We start from the raw sequence: 21,973 nt of genomic DNA on the forward strand, positions 1-21,973 counted from the left end.
CATCAAGATCTTTTCCAATGAGTCAGCTATTTGCATCAGGTGGCCAAAGTATTGGCACTTCAGCTTTAGCATCAGTCCTTCCAAAGAATATTCAGGGTTGATCTCCTTTAGGATTGATTGGTTTGATCTCCTTGCTGTCCAAGGGACTCTCCAAAGTCTTTTCCAGCACCACACTTTGAAAGCATCAATTCGGGCCCAGGTTTTTTTACTGTCCAGTTCTCACATCCTTACATGACTACTGGAAAAACCATAGCTTTGACCATACAGACCTTTGTGGGCAAAAGTGATGTGTCTTTTTTTTTTTTTTAATATGTTGTCTAGGTTTGTCCCATAGCTTTATTTCCAAGGTGCAAGTGTTGTCAGTTTCAGCAAATATGATGCTATTAGGATGTTGACTGATGGGGAGAACAAAGACTACTCCAAACTTGTGGACTTTTGGGTGCCCCAAGGAGGGCTGGCCAGCCGCCAGGCGAAGGCCAATCAGAGGCAAGAAGTTGCCTCTTTGTCTTAAACACCAACACCCTGTGCTCGTCCAACTTCTCTGAACAGACTTATCGCTGATGTTGTGGAACACGAAAAAAAAAAACTCCCTACTACTCATCCAGTGAGAACGGTATTACTGTTTTGCCACTTATTACAGTTGGGAAATACTCAAATGCAGCATTACTTAATAAAGCAATTTAGAGTTGCATTCCAGTTTCTATATGTACCATCAACTAAGCAAATGACAGGGGAGACACTATCCCTTAACTCATTTTGTGAAATAGTGTGACCTTCCTTTCTCCCTCCCTTCTTTATTCCTACCTTTAGATTTTTCTCAAACATTTGTTATGTAACTATTACAAATGAGGCACAGTGATAAATTATTGTTGTTTTAGTCCTTAAGTTGTGTCCAACTCTTTTGAGACCCCATGGACTGTAGATCATCAGGCTCCTCTGTCTATGGGATTTCCCAGGCAAGAATACTGGAGTGGGTTGCCACTTCCTTCCCCAGGGGATCTTCCTGATCCAGGAATCAAACCCTTATCCCCTTCATTGGCAGGTTGATTCTTTACCACTGAGCCACCAGGGAAGCCCACTGTGACAGATAAAACATTATTATTTTTCTGATTACAATACTGTTTATTTTTATTTCTTTTCCCTGAATAAGACAAAATCATGTCCTTTACAGGAAATTTAAATTATAGCAACGTGTAAAGAAGGCAATTAAAATTGCCCATAACTAATCTCTAGGGGGTAATTTTAATAAATTATCTTATGTGTTTTCCCTCTGTTTTTACCTACTTGAGATTATATATATATATATATATATATATATATATGCAGTTTTGTACCATTCTTATTTATTTAACATTGTATTGTAAGCAGCTTCATAATAAACATAACTTTAAAATCCAAAGTTGGTGATAAATATCTCAGTGGAAAAAAATCTTACTCATTTCCAATTTCCTTAGGATAAATTGCTTCCCGGAAGTGGAATTACTTTGGGCAAAGAGATGTGTGTATTTTATAGCTTCTGTTAAATAAATTAACGCACTGATAAATTCCATCCCTGGGAGAATATCCAAATTGCACCACCAGATAAGGGGCTCATTTTATTGCATCCTCACTAGCATTGAGGTCAACTTTTTTATACACAATCTTTGTTAATATAATGGATAAAGGTGAAAAATCCTATCTTTTAAAGAGATTAATATTGAAATAGAATCTCTACAAGTGGAAGAAAAATTATAGAACACTTTAAAATTCTCTAAGATAAAAGTTGTAGGGCATCCCTGATGGGTTAGTGGTAAAGAATACACCTGTCAATGCAGGAGACACGGATTCAATCCCTGGTCCAAGAAGATCCCACATCCTCAAAGCAATTAAGCCCAGCTCTTGAGCCTGTGTTCTAGAGCCCATGCTCTGCAACAAGAGAAGCCACCGAAATGAAAAGCCCAAATATGGCAACTGAGTAGCCCCCAGTTGCCACCAGAGAAGAACCTGTGCAGCAACACAGCCCAGAACAGCCAAAATAAAATTAATTAATTTTAAAAAGTTGTATAAATACTTGTGCCCACCTTATTATTGTTATTATCATTATCATTATTTATTATTATTTTTTTAGGCCCCACTGTGCAGTGTGAGGGATCTTACTTCCCCAACCAGGGATCGAATCTGTGCCCCCTGCATGAAAAGCATGGAGTCCTAACCACTAGACCACCACAGAAGTATCTGTGCCTACTTTTCATTAATTCAGTTAATGAAAGGGAAGCAGAGTTTGGATCAACCCAATGGCACTGTGTCAGAGCTCTCGTAGATAAAACTGAAACCAATTCTGGTTAACTTAAGCAGAAGGGAAATGTCTTGGAAGGCCATTACATTGAACACCAAAGAGACAGGAAGGTTGGAAACGCAGGCTCATCACACAGGCAGGGCCGCTGGGTAGCTGGCAGCAGAACAGGCAACACCGCCCAAACAGCCTGTGGGGGACACCACCGACACTGCTACTGGGCCGCCCCGCTTCTCACCTCTGGCACTGCTATTTATGGGCACCAAAAGCCACTTTACAGAGCATGGTGTTATTTCAAAAATGTCCTTTGACTCAGATTCCAGATTCAGAGACCTGGATAAAGTAGGTCGCGTGACAGTACCTTAGCTGGTACGGGGAGGAGACCATGAGTATGGCCATTTTGGCTTTTATGAGAGTTTGGGATTCTAGGCAACAAGACCATGATCAATGACTACTGTAAATATTTATGTGGGATTCTTTGTTTCAGAGTATTAATATTTTTTAGAAATCTTGAATAATTTTTTAAACAGCCAATGAATTTTAGATTGTCTAGTAGGTCATGGGGCTTCCCTGGTGGCTTAGATGGTAAATAATTCACCCTCAATGTGGGAGACTTGGGTTCAATCCCTGGGTTGGGAAGATCCCCTGGAGAAGGGCATGGCGACCCACTTGAATTCTTGCCTGGAGAATCCCCGTGGATAGAAAAGCCTGGAGGGCTATAGCCTACAGGTTGGGTCCCAAAGAGTTGGACGTGACTGGGCGTCATGAGATTATCTAGTTGAGGACTACACACTCAACTGTCTACCATATCCTCATGGTCAGTGAGGTGGGGTACAAAGGAATGGTGGGAGTGTGGGAAATTGAAGCACATATTCCGTTCCAGATGATGGCTGCTAGAACCCACCATAATCCAAAAATTGCAAGTTCTTCCAACTTTCTAGCACATGCCCAAAGTCTGAATTTTTATAAAGTTTCCTGATTTTACTTATTTATTTTCTTAATTTTTGGCTGCACCCCACAGCCTGTGAGGCCTTAGTTTCCAAACCAAGGATGGAGCTGTGCCCACTGTTTTGGAAGGCAGAGTCTTAACTACTGGACCATCAAGGAAATCCCCAAATTTCCTGATTTTAAAATTTAGACTCAAATTTTAAATTTGAAAGCAAAAAACCCCCCCTTAACTTCTCCCCCCAACCCCAATGACATCATTGCTTCTTAAAAATCAAGGGTGCCTGTAATAGTCAGATCTCTCCATTTCAAAACCCAGCACAGGTGTGTGTGTCCAGTCTCTTAGTCATGTCTCTTTAAGGACCCCAGGTTCCTCTGTCCAAGGGATTTCCCAGGCAAGAATATTGCAGTGGGTTGCCATTTCCTTCTCCAGGGGATCTTCCTGACCAAGGAATGGAACTGGCGTCTCCTGCGTCTAATGCACTAAAGGCAGATTCTTTACCCGCTGAGCCACCAGAGAAGGCCTCTAGGTAGGTAACCTGGGACAAATTACCTTGCTTCTTTGTATCTCAGTCATGGGAAAAATAGCAGTAACTTTTCTAAGGCTGTGGAGAGGATGACGTATGATTTCACGTGAAGAGTGCCCAGCTCAATGCCAAGGCCATACTAAAAACACTACACATGTTAATATAATATCCAGCATATATAATAGCTTTCATTACCGGAGGACAGGGAGTGGGCAGAAAGGAAGAGGACTAAAGTGTTTCATGGTGGTGGTGGGTAATGGATAAATCTCAAGATGGAATTCCTAACAGGAGGTCTAATGAGATTTTCCATCAAAACCCTTTCCTTCCTCTGACTCCAGTGCGAGTGTGTGTGCGCGCTCAGTCGTGTCTGACTCTCTGCAACCTCATGGATTGCAGCCCGCCAGGCTCTTCTGTCCATAGGATTTTCCAGGCAAGAATACTGGACTGGGTTGCCATTTCCTCCCCCAGGGGATCTTCCTAAGCCAGGGAAGGAACCCCAGACTCCTGTGTCTCCTGCATTGGCAGGCGGATTCTTTACCAATGCGCCACGAGTTCACGCTCAAATCCTGCTGTATCACCACACGTGTACACTTAAAAGGCACCTACTCTGGTCCACCTGGGTGACACTGATGGCGGAGCAAAATGAGAATTCCGGGCGAGGAAGGGAGGGGCAGAGTTTCAGGAGAGAAAGTGCGCTCCATCGTTTCACACTCCCTCTAGGCCGAAAGCAGAGACCCGCTTCCAACCGCGAGCTCTCTCTGGGACCACTGGAGGCCGCCGCCGCCGCCGCCGGGGAGAGGGAGGGGGGCGGAGGCAGAGGCGGAGGCGGCACCCAGGGGCCCGAGCAGAGGCGGCCAGGACTATCGCAGGGGCAGTTTATTTTCTTGCCGCGGCGGTAGCAGGGACGGCTGCTGCAGGCTCGGTTTCGCCAGGCCTGCGCGTCGGGGTTTGAGGAGCCACGGCGGCGAAGAGAAGGAGGGGAGGAGCGCACCGAGACCCAACAAGTGAAAGCGGCAAAGCACCACCAGTCCGCAGAGCAGAGGAGGAGGGTCGCCGAAGCCAGGGAGCGGGCGCCTGCCTCCTGGGCGCGCTATCACCCGGCGGCACTGCCTTCTAGCAAAAGCCACCGCGGCCCGGGCTGCAGCGGCCAGACGGATGCCCAGGCCACACGGCAGGCGTGGAGAGAGCCGCTGCAGTCGCCGTGCCACGCGGGCTCCGGACATCAGAGGCTGCTGGTGAGTGGGCGCGCGCGCCCGCGGGTGAGCGCGCACCGGCACAGATGCGTGTGCACGCCGGGCGCGTGTGCCACCGGCCTGGCGCGCACTCGCCCCTCTTCCGCTAGCGGCGTCCTGTCCCGGGCTTGCTCCGCGGGAGGAAAATGCGCTTTGCCAGCCGCTCACTTCCTTCCTGCCAGCCCTGCGATCGCCTGTCTCCGCCTGCGTTGCCTCTGTCCGCCCCCCGGCGGGCCCCCAGGGGTTAGTTTCACCTTGATGGGGAAAGCAGGAAGCTGTGACTCCTGGGGGGCAGGGCGGGACCCTGGCGGTGATCCATGTACCCGCGTGTGTTTCTGGTATAGACTTGGGGTGCTGCCTCGGAGACGGTTCAGAGAGCCCACCGCACTGTCTTTGGGGGTGCGTGGTGTGGGGAAGGAAGGGGCGAGGTTGGAAAAACAGGCGTCCCGGAGGGACGTGTGGCAGGTCTTTGTATCTGATGCTTACTGTTATGCCCTTGACGAGCCACTCTTAAGGCTTTTTTTTTTTTTTTTTTTCCTCACCTGAATAACGTATAAGCCTTAACTGAAAGCCTTAATGAAATGCACAAAGTGGCATGTCACTAAAACATAATTTTCCAGAACTTTCTGAGACAACCCCACACCGCTGATAGTCAAAAGCCTAAGGTGTTGTAATTACAGACATTCAGAAATAAAGAAATAAACAAGTAATTCAGGAAGCAGAACCTGATGGGGAGGATTGAAGGAAATCTTAAGTGCTTGAGTGGCATGGGGGTGGCTTTATGGAAATCAGTGTTTGGTAGTAAGTAAAACAGAAATCTAAGAGAGCTCCGGAGAACACACTGCGTTCCAAACATCCTGCTAGCCACTGAGAATAAAATGAAGTCCTGGGTTTTAAGGCGTTTCCGACTTTATAATGGATAATCACCAGGATGCTGATCTATGATTTCATGATTCAAGGCCCTGTCAAGGTCAGTATGGCAGATTCGTTTCAGCAGTTCCGTTACACCTGAATGTTTGATTTTCTGTTTCGAGTTTAGGGGAGTAGTTTTCTATGGTGGTTTTATATAGAGATGAAGCCTGTTTTCTGTTTTTCCAAACCTTGTTTTAGTTGGCAGTCTTTGTGGGATGGATGCTAACTTGAACTTCAAAGATGTACTCTGTGACTCTGTTATAGTGGGCATTATGTAGCTTCTCTGTAAAGACCTATGTTTCCATTTAATACTGAGTCAGTGCCTTTGAGAATTAGGTTCCTCTTTACGATGTACTCCATTACATCTTTTTCATTCAGAAACTTGAGATGTTATTGGAATCCCCCTGGAAAATGAACTGGCTGCTTGTTTTCTGTTCAAGCATATATACAGCAATTTGCTTGCCTCTTGGGAATCTGCTCTTGAATATACTATTTTAACTGTAATTTATGTATCAGCTGGTTCTTGGGAATTTTAGGAAGAAACTTGTTTTCTTACACTCTTTTGTCAAGGAAGCACCATTTAAATCAGCAGGTAAAGAGTCCTACTGCTTTATCCACTGTGGTCTTCAGGGTCAGTTTCTTGCCTACTTTCATCCTGTTTCATAAGCCTCATTCCCAGTGAGAGGCTTGGAGGGAGAAATGGGAGCATCGTGGTCCCCAGGATGGAGGGGACCTCAGTAAAGAGACTTGTTCCTGGAGAGGAGACTGTTTCTGGGATTGGCTTCTGAGAAGGACTGATAAAAATAGTTAAAGAATTGTTAGCAATAGTTATCTCTCTCTCTCTCTTTTTAAGCACAAAGAACTTAACACAGTTTGATCACATTCCTCCCTCAAGGATTCTCCTCAAACCTACTTACAGCTACAATCCAGGGAGTGAGGTTGCCTTTTACAGAGAAGGAAAGCCTGGTGATTCTTGCTTAAAATCTGAGGGGTAGAAGAAATAGTACATGCTGCCCAGAAACCACCAGGTGCCTCCCTGGCGGACACATTTACCCATTAGACACAATTTTAAACCACTGGGCTTGTGATTCTGTCTAATCCTAGCATTTTTTTTTTCTCGGCCCTGTGAAAAATTTAGAAGTAACTTCAGTTGAAACTACAAAAAGTGACTCATGGTCATTCTGGAAAATATGATGATCAGTTCTCTGTCTCTGGAGTCTAATATTTAAGCTGTACACTAAATATTCATTTAAATGAATACCAATTCTAGAATCTTCCCATGCTCACTATATAACCTCTTTTAATGTTGACTGTTTCTAGCCATCACTTTATAGGAATCATTAAACATTTCGTCAAAATGGAGGCAATTGATACAGTCAACTAAGACCAACTGAAGGAACAATAGCAATCCTTCTAAAACAAAAGGAAAAACCACTGTAGTGCTACCTACTGACTTGCTTATTTCAGCTGTCTGAACATGTGAGTTGTGCAACTGGATGTGTTGAGTGTACATTCAGAAATCCTGAGTTGACATCAGAATGTTCAACTCAGGAATGATCTGGATGTAGCTACATCTGGATATGCCTTTTGTCAGAAATTAGTTGGATTTCTAAGCAAATCAGGTGAACTTCTAGTACAATCCTTCATCTTCTCATGCTGAGTGGAAAAGTCACTTAAACATTTGACAAATAGCTAAGTCTTTGAAGTTCATGTTTGATTTTCTTTCTAAGTTTTAAATTAAATCTATACTATTTTGCCCATTGATATGGTTGGAAAAAAGACATTAATTCAGACCACTGGTTACTTAGCAACTTGTATTTATTAAAAGCAGCCCTGTGAGATAAGAACCAGTAATTCATATTTTTGCTTAGCTCTAGTTAGCCTTTCAAGACACTCTTGGAAATGAATGCATTGTGTGATCTTGAAAATGAAGGGTGTTATACCCCCACCTCCCCCCTTTTTTTAATAGTTCTCATTTTCCATCCTCAGTCATTGGAGGTTTACCCTGTGATTCATGATCTAATTTCAGAATGACAGATCAGAAAGCTGACTGGAATTTGCCTAGATATTAACATTATAGTGCATATAATAAAGCAGATTTTTCTCTGTTATTCTTCCCTTTTGAAACTCCAGTCAAGCTGTTTAAGATGAGATACTTAAATATTTTTTAAGTTTTTTTCTCTTGGGCTGTGCCCAAAATAAATAAAATTTTAAAACTGCTTATCATGGTTTTGAAGTAGCACAAAAACTGCTATTCTCTGCATAGTGAAACACGGCCATTCTTATCAAGTATTTATTTGGTAAGTAGGCACCGGAGCACTTGAACTAAAGTTAAAGTCATGTTCCTTTCATGTCTTATTAAGGTCCTTGAAAGCAAGGGAGTGGAAATTTGATTTTGGTAACATAGCCAATTCAAGATAGGTTTCCTGAAAGGAGTAGGTGTGAAAGAATCTTTATGGAAGGGCACTTTGGCAATTGGGTGGGGAGTGGATTGGCAAAAGGAGAGAGTACAGGTATAATCTGGTGTCAGATAATGACAGCCTAACGGAGGATCCCAGTGACACTGGGATGAAGAAGGGAGAACTTTAGACAGCCAGACATCAGGATTCTTTGTTTTATGTGGAAGAGGAGGTGTTAATCTGGGGTACATACAGTGTGGTCACACACATATTCCACATCCACAGAACACCTCTCCACTTGATGCAAAGCATTATTTCCTCCCAAGCCATGATGTAACCTCAGAATCTTGCAAACATTTGACAAATGCTTATTAATAAAAGCATTAGTTATGAAACATGTGCCGTATGCTGGGCACTGTACTCAGCCTTTACATGTATTATCTCAAAGATGATGTAGTGGTTAGGAACGTGAACTCTTTTTGCCATTTATGAGTTATGTGTTTTGGGGGGAGTTCCTAAGTTCTCTGAGCTTCAGTTTATTTGTCTTTCAATTGGGGTGTTAGTTTTTCTCTCATGAGGTTTGGGGGAGGAGTAAATGAATAAATAGATATAAATGGAAAGTTCTAAGAAGTGTCTGACATGAGGTTAATTGCAACGTGTTTGTTATTATTATTATTAATTCATAAAACAATCTTATGCAATAGGTACAATTTTGCAGATTAAAAAACTGAAGCACAAAGAAGCTAGGTAAATTGCTCAGGGTCATTGCTCAGAGAGTGACAGAGCTGAGCATCAAACTTAGACAATCTGACTCAGTGTCTGCTTTCCTGACTTAGGTGGGGACACTTACTGGAGTGAGAAAAGTGGAGGCTTGTCTTCATGAGAGTTGGTGTCCAATCATTTCCACTGTAGAGTTTATCGTCTCCTGTGTAGAATTAGTACCCAGATTCTTGTACAAAATTTTTGCTATTTTTCCTTGATGTTTAATGGTTTTGTAAATGGTATTTTTCATTAAATTCCTTATTAAGAAGGGTTCCAATTTGTTTTTGCCTAAAAGTTGACCTGTGTAATATATATTATATTCATTTGTGACATCCCTTCTTATACCTAGTGAACCTTTGCTGGAGGCAGGAAGATGTGTGTGTGTGTGTGTGTGTGTGTGAGTTGTTTTGTCATGTCCGACTCTTTGAGACCCCAGGGACTGTAGCTTGCCAGGCTCCTCTGTCCATGGGATTCTCCAGGTGAGAATACTGGAACGAGCTGCCATTTCCTACTCTAGGGGGTCTTGCTGACCCAGGGATCAAACCCAGGTCTCCTGCATTGAAGGCAGATTCTTTACCACCCGAGCCACCAGGGAAGCCCGTGTAATACGTACTACGTATCTTTTATACAATGTGTGTGTGTGCTCAGTCGCTTTAGTTGTGTCCAACTCTTTGCAACCGTATGGACCCACCAGACCTTTGCAACCCTATGGACCTAGGGATCAAACCTGTGTCTCTTGTGTCTCCTGCATTGCAGGCAGATTCTTAACCCACTGAGCTACCTGGGAAGCTACAGTGTATGTAGAGTATACGTAATATAGTGTGTACATTATATAAATGTGTGCATTATAAAAATATACATTATATGTAATATATATGCTGTATAATACATTATATTAGGGAGATATTTACATTATATATAATCACTGGATAAGGAGAGATGTTACAGATGAGTATATATATTATATTATTGGAAATGTATCCAATATTATAATAATTCCAATATTATATTATTGGAAATTATTGGAAATGTAGTTTAAAAAATTTCTATGCCATCTACCTTTATCCACTTTTTAAGAGTCTCGTATATCTCCCATTCATAAGCCATGGTGAAGTTATGATGCCATTTCATGACCATTTTTATTCATAATATTTTAGAGTATTAATATTTTAATTTAAATATTTTAACTTGAATGTTAAAATTAAATTTAATTTTAGTTTAATTTAAATTTAATATTAAAGTTAAATATCAGCTATTCTTTGACTTGTTGAAATAATTACATCACATCTAATTATAAAAGCCCAGATCTTTTTTATAATTGGACCTGCCACTAACATTATATTATACTTCAGTTATACCTCAATTAAAAAAAAATAGATATCAGATTTTAATTAGAGGTGGGAAGACTGCTGTGGCAACAAAGAATAAAAAATTCTCAATTCCTCCACAACTTCTTTGGGAAGGAGTATGTCATCACTGATTTCAATATTTTAACATTACGTTGTTGTTGTTGTTGAGTCACTCAATTGTCTCTGACTTTTTGCATCCCCATGGATTGCAGTATGCCAGGCTTCCCTGTCCTCTACTATTTCCCAGAGTTTGCTCAAGTTCATGTCCACTAAGTTGGTGATGCTGTCTAACCATCTCCTCCTCTGCAACTCTCTTCACCCTTTGCCTTCAATTTTTCACAGCATCGAGGTTTTTTCCAATGAGTTGGCTCTTCACATCAGGTGGCCAAAGTATTGGAGCTTGAGCTTTAGCAACAATCCTTCCAGTGAATATTCAAGTTCCCTTGGGATTGACTGGTTTGATCTCCTTGCAGTCCAAGGGACTCTCAGCAGTCTTTTTCAGCACCACAATTCGGAAGCATCAATTCAGCGTTCAGCCTTTTTTATGGTCCAACTATCACATTTGTACATGACCACAGGAAAAACCATAACTTGGACTATATATGGCCCTTTGTTGGCAAAGTGATGTCTTTGCTTTTTAATATGCTGTCTAGGTTTGTCGTAGCTTTCCTTCTAAGAAGCAAGTGTCTTTTAATTTCATGGCAGCAGTTACCATCCACAGTGATTTTGGAGCCCAAGAAAAGAAAATCTGTCACTGCTTCCACTTTTTTCCCTTCTATTTGCTGTGAAGTGATGGGAACAGATGCCGTGATATTAGTTTTTTTTAATGTTGAGTTTTAAGTCAACTGTTTCACTCACCTTTTTCAAGGTGAGGCTGTTTAGTTCCTCTTCACTTTCTGCCATTAGAGTGGTATCATCTGCATATCTGAGGTCATTGATATTTCTCCCTGCAGTCTTGATTCTAGCTTATGACTCATCCAGACCAACATTTCACATGATGTACTCTGCATATAAGTTAAATAAGCAGGCTGACAATATACAGCCTCGTACTCCTTTCCCAATTTTGAACCAGTCGTTCTATGTAAGGTTCTAACTGTTGCTTCTTGACCCGCATACAGGTTTCTCAGGAGACAGATAATGTAGTCTGGTGTTCCCATCTCTTTAAGAATTTTGCACAGTTTGCTGTGAATCACACAGTCCGAGGCTTTCTCACAGTCAATGAAGCAGAAGTAGATTTTTTTCTGGAATCCCCTTGCTTTTTTTATGGTCCAACGAATGTTGGCAATTTAGTCCTTATAATTATTTGTTCTCATAAATAACTTTCAGAAATTTGTAACTCATTGTTTTTTTCTAAAGAGGCAAAAACTATTCTTGGTCTTGTGTAAAAAGTTCATGGATACTATTTAGTTGAGGAATATTTTTTAAATCTGACTTTTAAAAATATAGCCTGCGCTGTTTGATTTTACCCTTTTGTGTAAGTAATTATTTAACTGAAGTCCAGTTTATTTAAAGGAACCGTTTTAAAAATTTGTGAGTTTAAACTTGATTAAGGATGAAACACTTTGAGTTTTGATGAATTTGGTGTTTTGTTTTTACATTTTTGCTATACTTAGGTTTCAGCAGTACTGCAGTAACTGAACCAAAGTTTCAACCCATGCTCATTTAAGAGATAACTGTTCAGAGACCCATCACAAATTATTCAGTTTGATTGCTTCACTTGACTTGACTCTGGTTTATCTGGAAACAGGTGGCCAGTGATGAGTCATTTTTAACCCTTCTAGGCCCCAGTTAACACTGCCTGCCTGTTTTGTCTTCCCAGGTACTTAGAGGTACACTCTAAGGCACCTCTGAGGGTGGGTCTCTGGGGGAGTATTACATTTCAGACTTGAATGGCTAGGCCAATAATCAACTGTGCACCTTTTCATTAAAAGCAGAAAGAAAACTGTAATCACTAATGGCCATCTTGGTTAACTTCTGCTCATCTAAGGACCCTGTAATTTTATTTAACCTGTTGCTGGAGCCTTGTCTTTTAACTCTGGGAGCATGAATTTCAGCCACTGGGAAGAAATATGCGGAGGCCTTCATGCCTGTGGGTTCCTGCTTCAGTCATCTGATGGGTTGACTCCAATTTTTTTTTCCAATCTGTTTTGTCCTTGAAAGATTGGCTTTTAAGTCGTTCCATAGGTAAATTTTCTTTAATGGGAAGAACAATTAGAAGTGGTGAATGGAATGAGGTTAGAAAAGAGAAACCTGGAATAAATCCTTCATACATTCCTGTTTTTGTAAAAATGGGGCAGAGAAACTGCTTACTGAACCATTATACCTCTTTAAGGGGGAAAAAAAATGAAAATCATTTGGAGTCAGTAGTGGGCATGGAACTTTTTTGTCCAAATATTGAAAAGTTCAAGAAATTCAAATATGGCTTTGAAAGAAATGTAAATGACATTCTTAGGAGATCAAGGTTCTTTTTCTTTCATCAGAGTGTTAGTGAAAGTGTTAGTCACTCAGTTGTGTCCGACTCTTTGTGACCCCATGGACTGTAGCCCACCAGGCTCCTCTGTCCATGGAATTCTCCAAGCAAGAATACTGGAGTGGGTAGCCATTTCTTTCTCCAGGGGATCTTCCTGACCCAGGGATCGAACCCGAGTCTCCTGCATTGCCGGCAGATTCTTTACCATCTGAGCCACAAGGGAAGCCCTTCTTTTGGTCAAGTGTAATATTATTGAAAGACTTAGAAAAGTCACTAAGGCAGTGCATCTCAAACTGTCTCAAAAAACCAGAATGACTTCCATGCCACCCCTATAAGTTTTAAAAAAATTTTTGTTTTATTTTTTGGCCATGTCGTATGTGGGATCTTAGTTCCCCAACTAGGAACGGAACCTGTGCCCCTACATTTCATAGCCCCTGGACCACCAGAGAAGTCCTCCCATAGGTTATTTATTATTCAGTAAGTCTAGACTGGGCCCGGGAGACTTCTTTTAACGACCTTTTCAGAGAATTCTGATGCGGGTGGTCCATAAACCATACTCAGAGGAAAACCTATTTAGAAGCTAAATTTAATTTCATATTCAGATTTGTGCTTCTGTTTTTAAGTTTTATGCATTTATTCCTCTGACTTTCATATACATTTTTATGGAATAACATGTGTCAATGCTGCCTTGGGGTTTTTATAATGGCACCCAATACTGTGTTTTATTTCCTTATTACTACCTATTTTTAAATAGATGAAATCAGAAAACCACAGAGTTGGTGGGAAGTTTTAGAAAGGATGTCGAACCTTCTGAATGGCGGATGTTGGGGTAGGACAGGGAGGGTTTGATCAAAAAGAGAAGTAGAGGAAGCCATATATTATGAAGCAGTGGAAAACAAAGTCAACAGTGCACAGCACCGAGGGCTGGCAAGAGTGTTTGGACCTCTTCTGGTAGGCAGTAGGTTGCCAGTTGCTTTTTTGAGCAGGGGACTAACCTGACGCAAACAAGCCTTACTCTTGGGCAAGGGACACCTGATACCTGGTCCAGAAGAGAGGATTCATGAAGGGCAGAAGGGAGCAGGTGAGCACTTAGGCCTTGATTTTAGCAGGACTGACTGAAAGGTTCATGAAGCAGAATTGTCCCAAGCTGTTTTCCTTAAGGCCTTTGGCCAGTAAATTGCTGTCTCCAGCAGCCGCAGTGGTGGTGACACAGTGTTAGAGTCCACCTGCCAACAGAGGAGACGCGGGTTTGATTCCTGGGTCAGGAAGATCCCCTGGAGAAGGAAATGGCAACCCACTCCAGTATTCTTGCCTGGAAAATTCCATGGACAGAGGAACCTGGTGGGCTACAGTCCACGGGGTTCACAAAAGACTCAAAGGTGACTTTACTAAACAACAGGCAGCTAGCTGCATGTTATGGTGTAACATCAAGGTCACCCAGCCCAGCCGTCAGGACATATAGTCTCTCTCAGCTTTGAGAGCCCTTGAGTAACTATATATTTCAACTAGTATCACTGCCATACCATGGTTGGGCATGAGTCTCACATTAGACCAGGGAAATAGACTCAGGGAATAATTGGTCAGAACCCATACATCTAGAAACTGGCAGGGCTGTACTAAAACTCTGGAGCTACCTACTTATGATGTATAGGCTCTTTTTTAAAAAAAGTATTATTTGATTATAAAGTGATACATATCTGTAACAAATTATGTTGAAAGTGAAAGTGTTAGTCTCTCAACTGTGTCCGACTCTTTTCGACCCCCTGTACTTTAGCTCACCAGGCTCCTCTGTCCATGGAATTCTCCAGGCAAGAATACTGGAACAGGTCACCATTCCCTTCTCCAAGGTATCTTCTCAACCCAGGGATCGAACCAAGGTCTCCCATATTGCAGGCAGATTCTTTACCATCTGAGTCACCAGCTGAAAACAGTCCAGTGTATGTTGTTCAACTTTTTTCTTGCAAACACCAACATACATTAAATACATATGTATTAGGAATACAAGATGGGAGTTGTGTTATTTTATAACTTGCTTTTTTTTCACTTGATGCTGTAACTCGGACAACTTCCTGGTTCAGAGCATACAGATGTAAGTCTTTTCTGATGGCTTCATTTACTATAGAAATTTTTTTTTCAAATAACCTGCATATTTCCATTTCCTCCTACATATTTCAGTTTCCAGAATTGTAATATGTTTAAGCTATTCTGCATTGATCTAGAGCAAATGTGTATTTGAGTGTGTGTGTGTGTGTATGTGTGTGTGTTATTAGTGTATTATTGGGCAGAACAGTCTATGGGAAAAACTTGGAATTGCTGGGTCAACAGAAACATGTACTATTTTTTAAATAGCCAATTTTTCTTCCAGTCTTCAATATTAAGTATGATGGATCATGTAAAGTTTATCAAATAAATGAAAATACCATTTCAAATTCATAGTTTCATAATTACTAGTGAAATTAACATCTTTCACATGTTGCTTAGCCATTCATAGTTCTCTTATGACTTGTTCATTTGCCTGTTTTTATTCAACTTTTTATCTCTTTCTTACTGTTACCCAAATATGCCTTATAGTTTAGACATAGCCGGTATTATATATATTGCATGTCATGCAAACTTTTTTTCCTTTTGTTGTCCTTTGTTGAAGGAATTGTTAAAGTACTAGCTGAACATTTTACAAATATTTAATTTTAAGTAATTTCAGACTTACAGAAAACTGCAAAAATAGTACACAGAGTTTCTGTGTATCCTTTACCCATTTCCCCCAAATTTTAACACCTCATTAATCATGGTAGTTATCAAAATAGGATACTAACATTGTTACAGTACTATAATGTCTAGTCTACAGGTGTTATTCCCGTTTTACCAGTGTCCTCCTGGTCCAGAGTCCCATCCAGGATCACACATGGCATTTTGCTGTCACGTCTTCTTAGTCCCTTTTGGTCAGAAATGGGAATCCCTCAGCCTTTGTCTGTCTTTCATCATCTTGACACGTTTTCGGAACACTGGCCAGTTGTTTTGTAGAAAATCCCTCAATATAGGTTTGTCTTATATTTCTTCATGAGTGTGGCTTAGTCTGGAAATAGCCAAAAATATCTGCCTGAGGAAGAGATGCTTAAACTAACCCTGGAAGGATACAGAGGAAGTAAACGTGTGAAATGAGGGTACAGAGAAGGCTGGTGGTTTGGCAGCTGGATCAGGCCCAGCTCTGTGGGACCTTTTAAAGATACGTGATGTTGACAGTGATGGGAAGCTGTTAAAGGGTTTTAAGGGAAGAAATGACAATATTTGAATGGCATGCTGGTTGTATGTAGAATTAAACAAAGAGGGACGTGATGGAAACAAATAGACCAATTAGAAGGCTATTCTAGTGATGCAGACATAATAAAAAGTGACACAGATTAGGCTCCTCTGAAGAAAGATGGTGAGAAAATGCAGATTTGAGAGTTATCTTGGAGGGTGACTCAGTAGATATGAGCGATAGAATGGATGTGGATTGAGGGAGGAAGGAGATGTATGGCAACTATTTCCAGGTTTTCCCGGGTTTGTGTAACTGATTGGATGTTGATGGCATTCACTGAAATACAGGAGAAATCTCTTCTGAAGTCAGATGCTTCACCATCTCTGCTCCCCTTACATGCCAACATTCACAGTATCTTTGCCTGCTTGTGCTCCTGCATCCCAGTCTGTCCACTTCACTTCCAAGCTCTATGTATTTTCCCCTCAGAATCTCTCCCAATAGCTATTTATCCTGCTACATTCTTTTTACCACTCTCAGTCCAGTCCTGCGGTACCTCAAACACAGTTGCATCCTTGCCTCCTTTCTGAATTGCCAGTATCTTTTTTTCTATGTAAGTTTACCCATCATTCACAGACTCTGTTTTTTTCAGCTTCATTGAGGTTTTATTAACAGTGTTAGGTGCTCAGTCATGTCCAACTCTTTGCATCCACATGGACTGAAGCCTGTCAGGGACCTCTGTCCATGGAATTCTCCAGGCAAGAATACTGGAGGGGGTAGCCATTCCCTTCTCCAAGCGATCTTCCCAACCCAGGGATGGAACCCAGGTGTCCTGCATTGCAGGCAGATTCTTTACCACCTGAGCCACTAGAGATTACTTCATTTGAATAAATAATGTACTATGTGTCTAGTTTGGGCGGATCACTTTATTGAGCAGAGTTGAGAATTAGACAAGAAGCTAAGCAAAACTGAAGAGATTCAGGGTCAGGTTGCCTCATGATAAAAAGAAACTGTCCTTGTCATACTCCTTACATAAAAATAAATTGCACACAGATCAAAGGTATTCATTAAAAAATAACTAACCATAAAATTACTAGGAGAAAAAGATTGGTAGACATATTTAAATTTTTTATCATTAGTGAGTTTGAAGACCCTCTAAAGAATGATGTATAACGCAGATATCATCAAGGAAAAATAGATTGATTAGGCTAAAACTTTAAAAATTTGGTACAAAAATTAAACAATCTTCAACAAAAACTCCAACTAAACTAATAAATATAGAATAATGATATAGAAGAACAGAAATATAAAATTCACCATTTTCAAACTCTACAGAAATAACTGCTTCAGAAATGAATCATCTTTGAACGCTGAAATGAATAGGCAAAAGTATATTTGCATTTCTCAAAGTAACTCGCTATAAGATACTTTGTAATTATAAGAGGAAAACTAGTGTCTTTACAGGGAAGAAACCTGGCAGATGTAACTTAGGTGATCGAATTTGACATCGGGTAACAAGGCAAATCAGTGTCCTCCTGAAGTACTGAGAAGAATACGTCACCACTTCTGAGGTATTTTTGCCCCCAAAATGCATAACTACCTGTTGTATTTTGTATTTGTAGCACTTACCACAGTTTTAATGATTTATTTGTGCAGATGGTTAATATCTTAGCATCTCTGCTCAACTTCCTGCCTCTAGCAGAATATAAGTTTCATAAGATGAATAGTGTCTGAATCTTTTCTCACTAGCTCCTAGCATGAAGTAGGAGCTTTATAAATAATGTTGAATCAGTCAATGAATGAATGAATTTACTTAGAGGTAATACTGTACAAAAAAGATCTTCACGACCCAGATAATCATGATGGTGTGATCACTCACCTAGAGCCAGACATCCTGGAATGTGAAGTCAAGTGGGCCTTAGAAAGCATCACTACGAACAAAGCTAGTGGAGGTGATGGAATTCCAGTTGAGCTATTTCAAATCCTGAAAGATGATGCTGTGAAAGTGCTGCACTCAATATGCCAGCAAATTTGGAAAACTCAGCAGTGGCCACAGGACAGGAAAAGGTCAGATTTCATTCCAATTCCAAAGAAAGGCAATGCCAAGGAATGCTCATACTACTGCACAATTGCACTCATCTCACATGCTAGTAAAGTAATGCTCAAAATTCTCCAAGCCAAGCTTTAGCAATACGTTAACGATGAACTTCCAGATGTTCAAGCTGGTTTTAGAAAAGGCAGAGGAACCAGTGATCAAATTGCCAACATCCGCTGGATCATGGAAAAAGCAAGAGAGTTCCAGAAAAGCATCTATTTCTGCTTTATTGACTATGCCAAAGCCTTTGACTGTGTGGATTACAATAAATTGTGGAAAATTCTGAAAGAGATGGGAATACCAGACCACCTGACCTGCCTCTTGAGAAACGTGTATGCAGGTCAGGAAGCAACAGTTAGAACTGGACATGGAACAACAGACTTGTTCCAAATAGGAAAAGGAGTAGGTCAAGGCTGTATATTGTCACCCTGCTTATTTAACTTCTGTGCAGAGTACATCATGAGAAACGCTGGGCTGGAAGAAGCACAGGCTGGAATCAAGATTGCCAGGAGAAATATCAGTAACTTCAGATATGCAGATGACACCACTCTTATGGCAGAAAGTGAAGAGGAACTCAAAAGCCTCTTGATGAAAGTGAAAGAGGAGAGCAAAAAAGTTGGCTTAAAGCTCAACATTCAGAAAACAAAGATCATGGCATCTTGTCCCATCACTTCATGGCGAATAGATGGGGAAACAGTGTCAGACTTTATTTTGGGGGGCTCTAAAATCACTGCTGATGGTGATTGCAGCCATGAAATTAAAAGACACTTACTTCTTGGAAGGAAAGTTATGACCAACCTAGATAGCATATTCAAAAGCAGAGACATTACTTTGCCAGCAAAGGTCCATCTAGTCAAGGCTATGGTTTTTCCAGTAGTCATGTATGGATGTGAGAGTTGAACTGTGAAGAAAGCTGAGCACCAAAGAATTGATGCTTTTGAACTGTGGTGTTGAAGAAGACTCTTTTGAGAGTCCCTTGGACTGCAAGGAGGTCCAACCAGTCCATTCTAAAGATCAGTCCTGGGTGTTCTTTGGAAGGACTGTTGCTAAAGCTGAAACTCCAATACTTTGGCCACCTCATGCAAAGAGTTGACTCATTGGAAAAGACTCTGATGCTGGGAGGGATTGGGGGAAGGAGGAGAAGGGGACGACAGAGGATGAGATGGCTGGATGGCATCACCAACTCGATGGGCATGAATTTGAGTGAACTCTGGGAGTTGGTGATGGACGGGGAGGCCTGGAGTGCTGAAATTCATGGGGTCGCAAAGAGTCGGACATGACTGAGCGACTGAACTGAATTGAACTGAATACTTGTGGGAAAGAGGTAGTTAACCTTGGAACTGTTGAGTTCTCACTCAATCCCAGTTGGATGCCATGGTGAAAGTGGCTGGAGTGAAGACACAGTGCTCAGACTAAGCCTTAATTGAAGCCTTGAAAGAAACATGGAATAATTAAGAGAAAAGACTTAACATAAAGTGTGTTAAAAGAAAAAGCTAGCTTAAAATTCAACATTTGAAAAACTAAGATCATGGCATCCGGTCCCGTCACTTCATGGCAAATAGATGGGGAAACAATGGAAACAGTGACAGACTTTATTTTCTTGGGCTCCAAAATCACTGTGGATGGTGACTGCAGCCATGAAATTAAAAGACACTTGCTCCTTGAAAGAAAAGCAATGACACACCTAGACAGCATATTAAAAAGCAGAGACATAACTTTGCCTACAAAAGTCCATATAGTCAAAGCTATTGTTTTTCCAGTAGTCATGTACAGATGTGAGAGCTGGACAGTAAAAAAAGGCTGAATGCTAAAGAATTGATGCTTTGAAACTGTGGTGCTGGAGAAGACTCTTGAGAGTCCCTTGGCCTGCAAGGAGGTTAAACCAGTCCGTCCTAAAGGAAATCAGTCCTGAGTATTCATTGGAAGGACTGATGCTGAAGCTGAAGCTCCAGTACTTTGGCCACCTGATGGGAAGAGCTGACTCATTAGAAAAGACCCTGATGCTGGGACAGATTGAAGGCAAGGGGAGAAGGGGGCGATAGAGGATGAGCCGGTGGGATGGCATCACCGACTCAATGGACATGAGTTTGAGCAAGCTCCGGAGATGGTGAAGGACAGGAAACCTGGCGTTCTGCAGTCTATGAGGTCGCAAAGAGTCAGACAAGACTGAGTGACTGAACAGCAAAGGTGAGGGAAGTGGGAGGAGAAAGGAACTACCTCTACTTCATTTAAAATGAGGCAGGAGTTTGTTCTAGAGTAGGTACTGTTCAGCTGATCAAGGCCAGGCATTTAGAGGTTATTGGTAACTGTCTTAGAGAACTTTTTCCTAATGCACTGAGCCTTAGGTTTCAATGAACATAAAGATCTTCTGGGGCGCTTGATAAAAATAGAGATCTGTGGGGCACCCTTCCCAGAAATTCTGACTCGGTGAGGCATAGAAATCTGTTTCTTGTTAACAACCACCCTCCTCCTCTACTGAGTAATTATGCTGCAGGTGGCCCAGGAACCACACTCAGAGGAAACTACATCAGAGTGGAGGGATGTCAGCTGCAGGGAAGGAAAGTAGGAAGTGAGTGGGGTGTGCAAAGAGAAACAGTGGGCTGGACTGCCACTTGCTAGTGATTTTGGCAATACATAGGGGCTCCCCTGGGAGAAGACGACGGCACCCCACTCCAGTGTTCTTGCCTGGGAAATCCCAGGGACGGAGGAGCCTGGTGGGCCGCAGTCCGTGGGGTCGCACAGAGTCGGACACGACTGAGCGACTTCACTTTCAGTTTCCACTTTCATGCATTGGAGAAGGCAATGGCACCCCACTCCAGTACTCTTGCCTGGGAAATCCCATGGACGGAGGAGCCTGGTGGGCTGCAGTCCATGGGGTCGCACAGAGTCGGACATGACTGAAGCGACTTCACTTTCCACTTTCATGCATTGGAGAAGGAAATGGCAGCCCACTCCTGTGTTCTTGCCTGGAGAATCCCAGGGACGGCGGAGCCTGGTGGGCTGCCGTCTCTGGGGTCGCACAGAGTCGGACACGACTGAAGCGACTTAGCAGCAGCAGCAGCAGGGGCTTCCTTGGTGGTTCAGCCGGTAAAGGATCCACCTGCAATGCAGGAGACATAGGAGATGATTCCCTGGAGGAGGAAATGGCATCTCACTCCACTGTTCTTGCCTGAAACGTCCCATGGACAGAGGACCTTGATGGGCTTTAGTCCATAGGGTCACAAAGGGTCGGACACGACTGAACGACTAAGGACACAATTGGCAGTATAGGGAATTTTTTGAGCATTTAAAAGTAATCTGCCAGGGAAACTTTTGGAGGGACACAGCCTGTTTAGATTTTGTCCACTGCATTGAAGAGATTGTCTAGTTCAAAACCAGAAATGTGACTGCAGCTATCTACTGAAATATGTTGAACAGTTAGAATATTTCCTGTGGTTGAGGAACCCTGGAGAAGCGGTGGATGAGAGGTATTCTAGGAGAGGTTTTGCTTTTGAAAATAGTGCTGGATTAAATTCATCTCGTTCATGTACTGCCCTTAGAAAATACATGAAAATTAAATAAAATTGATTAATAATGCCCAAGGACTGACCTCATCTCTGGGCTTCAGGCATCTGGCAGGCAAAGAAAATGATATTTAGAAATTTTATTTCTGATTCATTATGCTTTATTGAATTAGATAACTTCTGGATGGTATTTTCTTAAAAGCAAATTACAATAAAAGGGAAGTATGTTCAAGTGGATATTAGAGTTTGGTGGTTTATGGGCAGCTTATCTT

General features: G+C 41.8%; 1 protein-coding gene across 4 annotated transcripts in view; it reads left to right on the forward strand.

Annotated features, from left to right (window-relative positions):
* Positions 1–4,890: 4,890 nt before the first annotated feature.
* The window catches only part of STAMBPL1 (STAM binding protein like 1), a 52,835-nt gene continuing 35,752 nt past the window's right edge, over positions 4,891–21,973 (forward strand). The window contains exon 1 of one of the 4 annotated variants that reach the window (XM_061402735.1): positions 4,891–4,979. The gene's annotated coding sequence lies outside the window, so the exon portion shown is untranslated. Of the gene's footprint in view, positions 4,980–5,130; positions 5,220–5,473; positions 5,947–13,068; positions 13,950–21,973 lie in introns of those variants that run through there. The other 3 variants (XM_061402733.1, XM_061402736.1, XM_061402734.1) reach the window with 3 other exon arrangements.

This window comes from Bos javanicus, chromosome 26 (genome assembly GCF_032452875.1).
Source record: "Bos javanicus breed banteng chromosome 26, ARS-OSU_banteng_1.0, whole genome shotgun sequence".
In the NCBI taxonomy this organism is placed as follows: domain Eukaryota; kingdom Metazoa; phylum Chordata; class Mammalia; order Artiodactyla; family Bovidae; genus Bos; species Bos javanicus.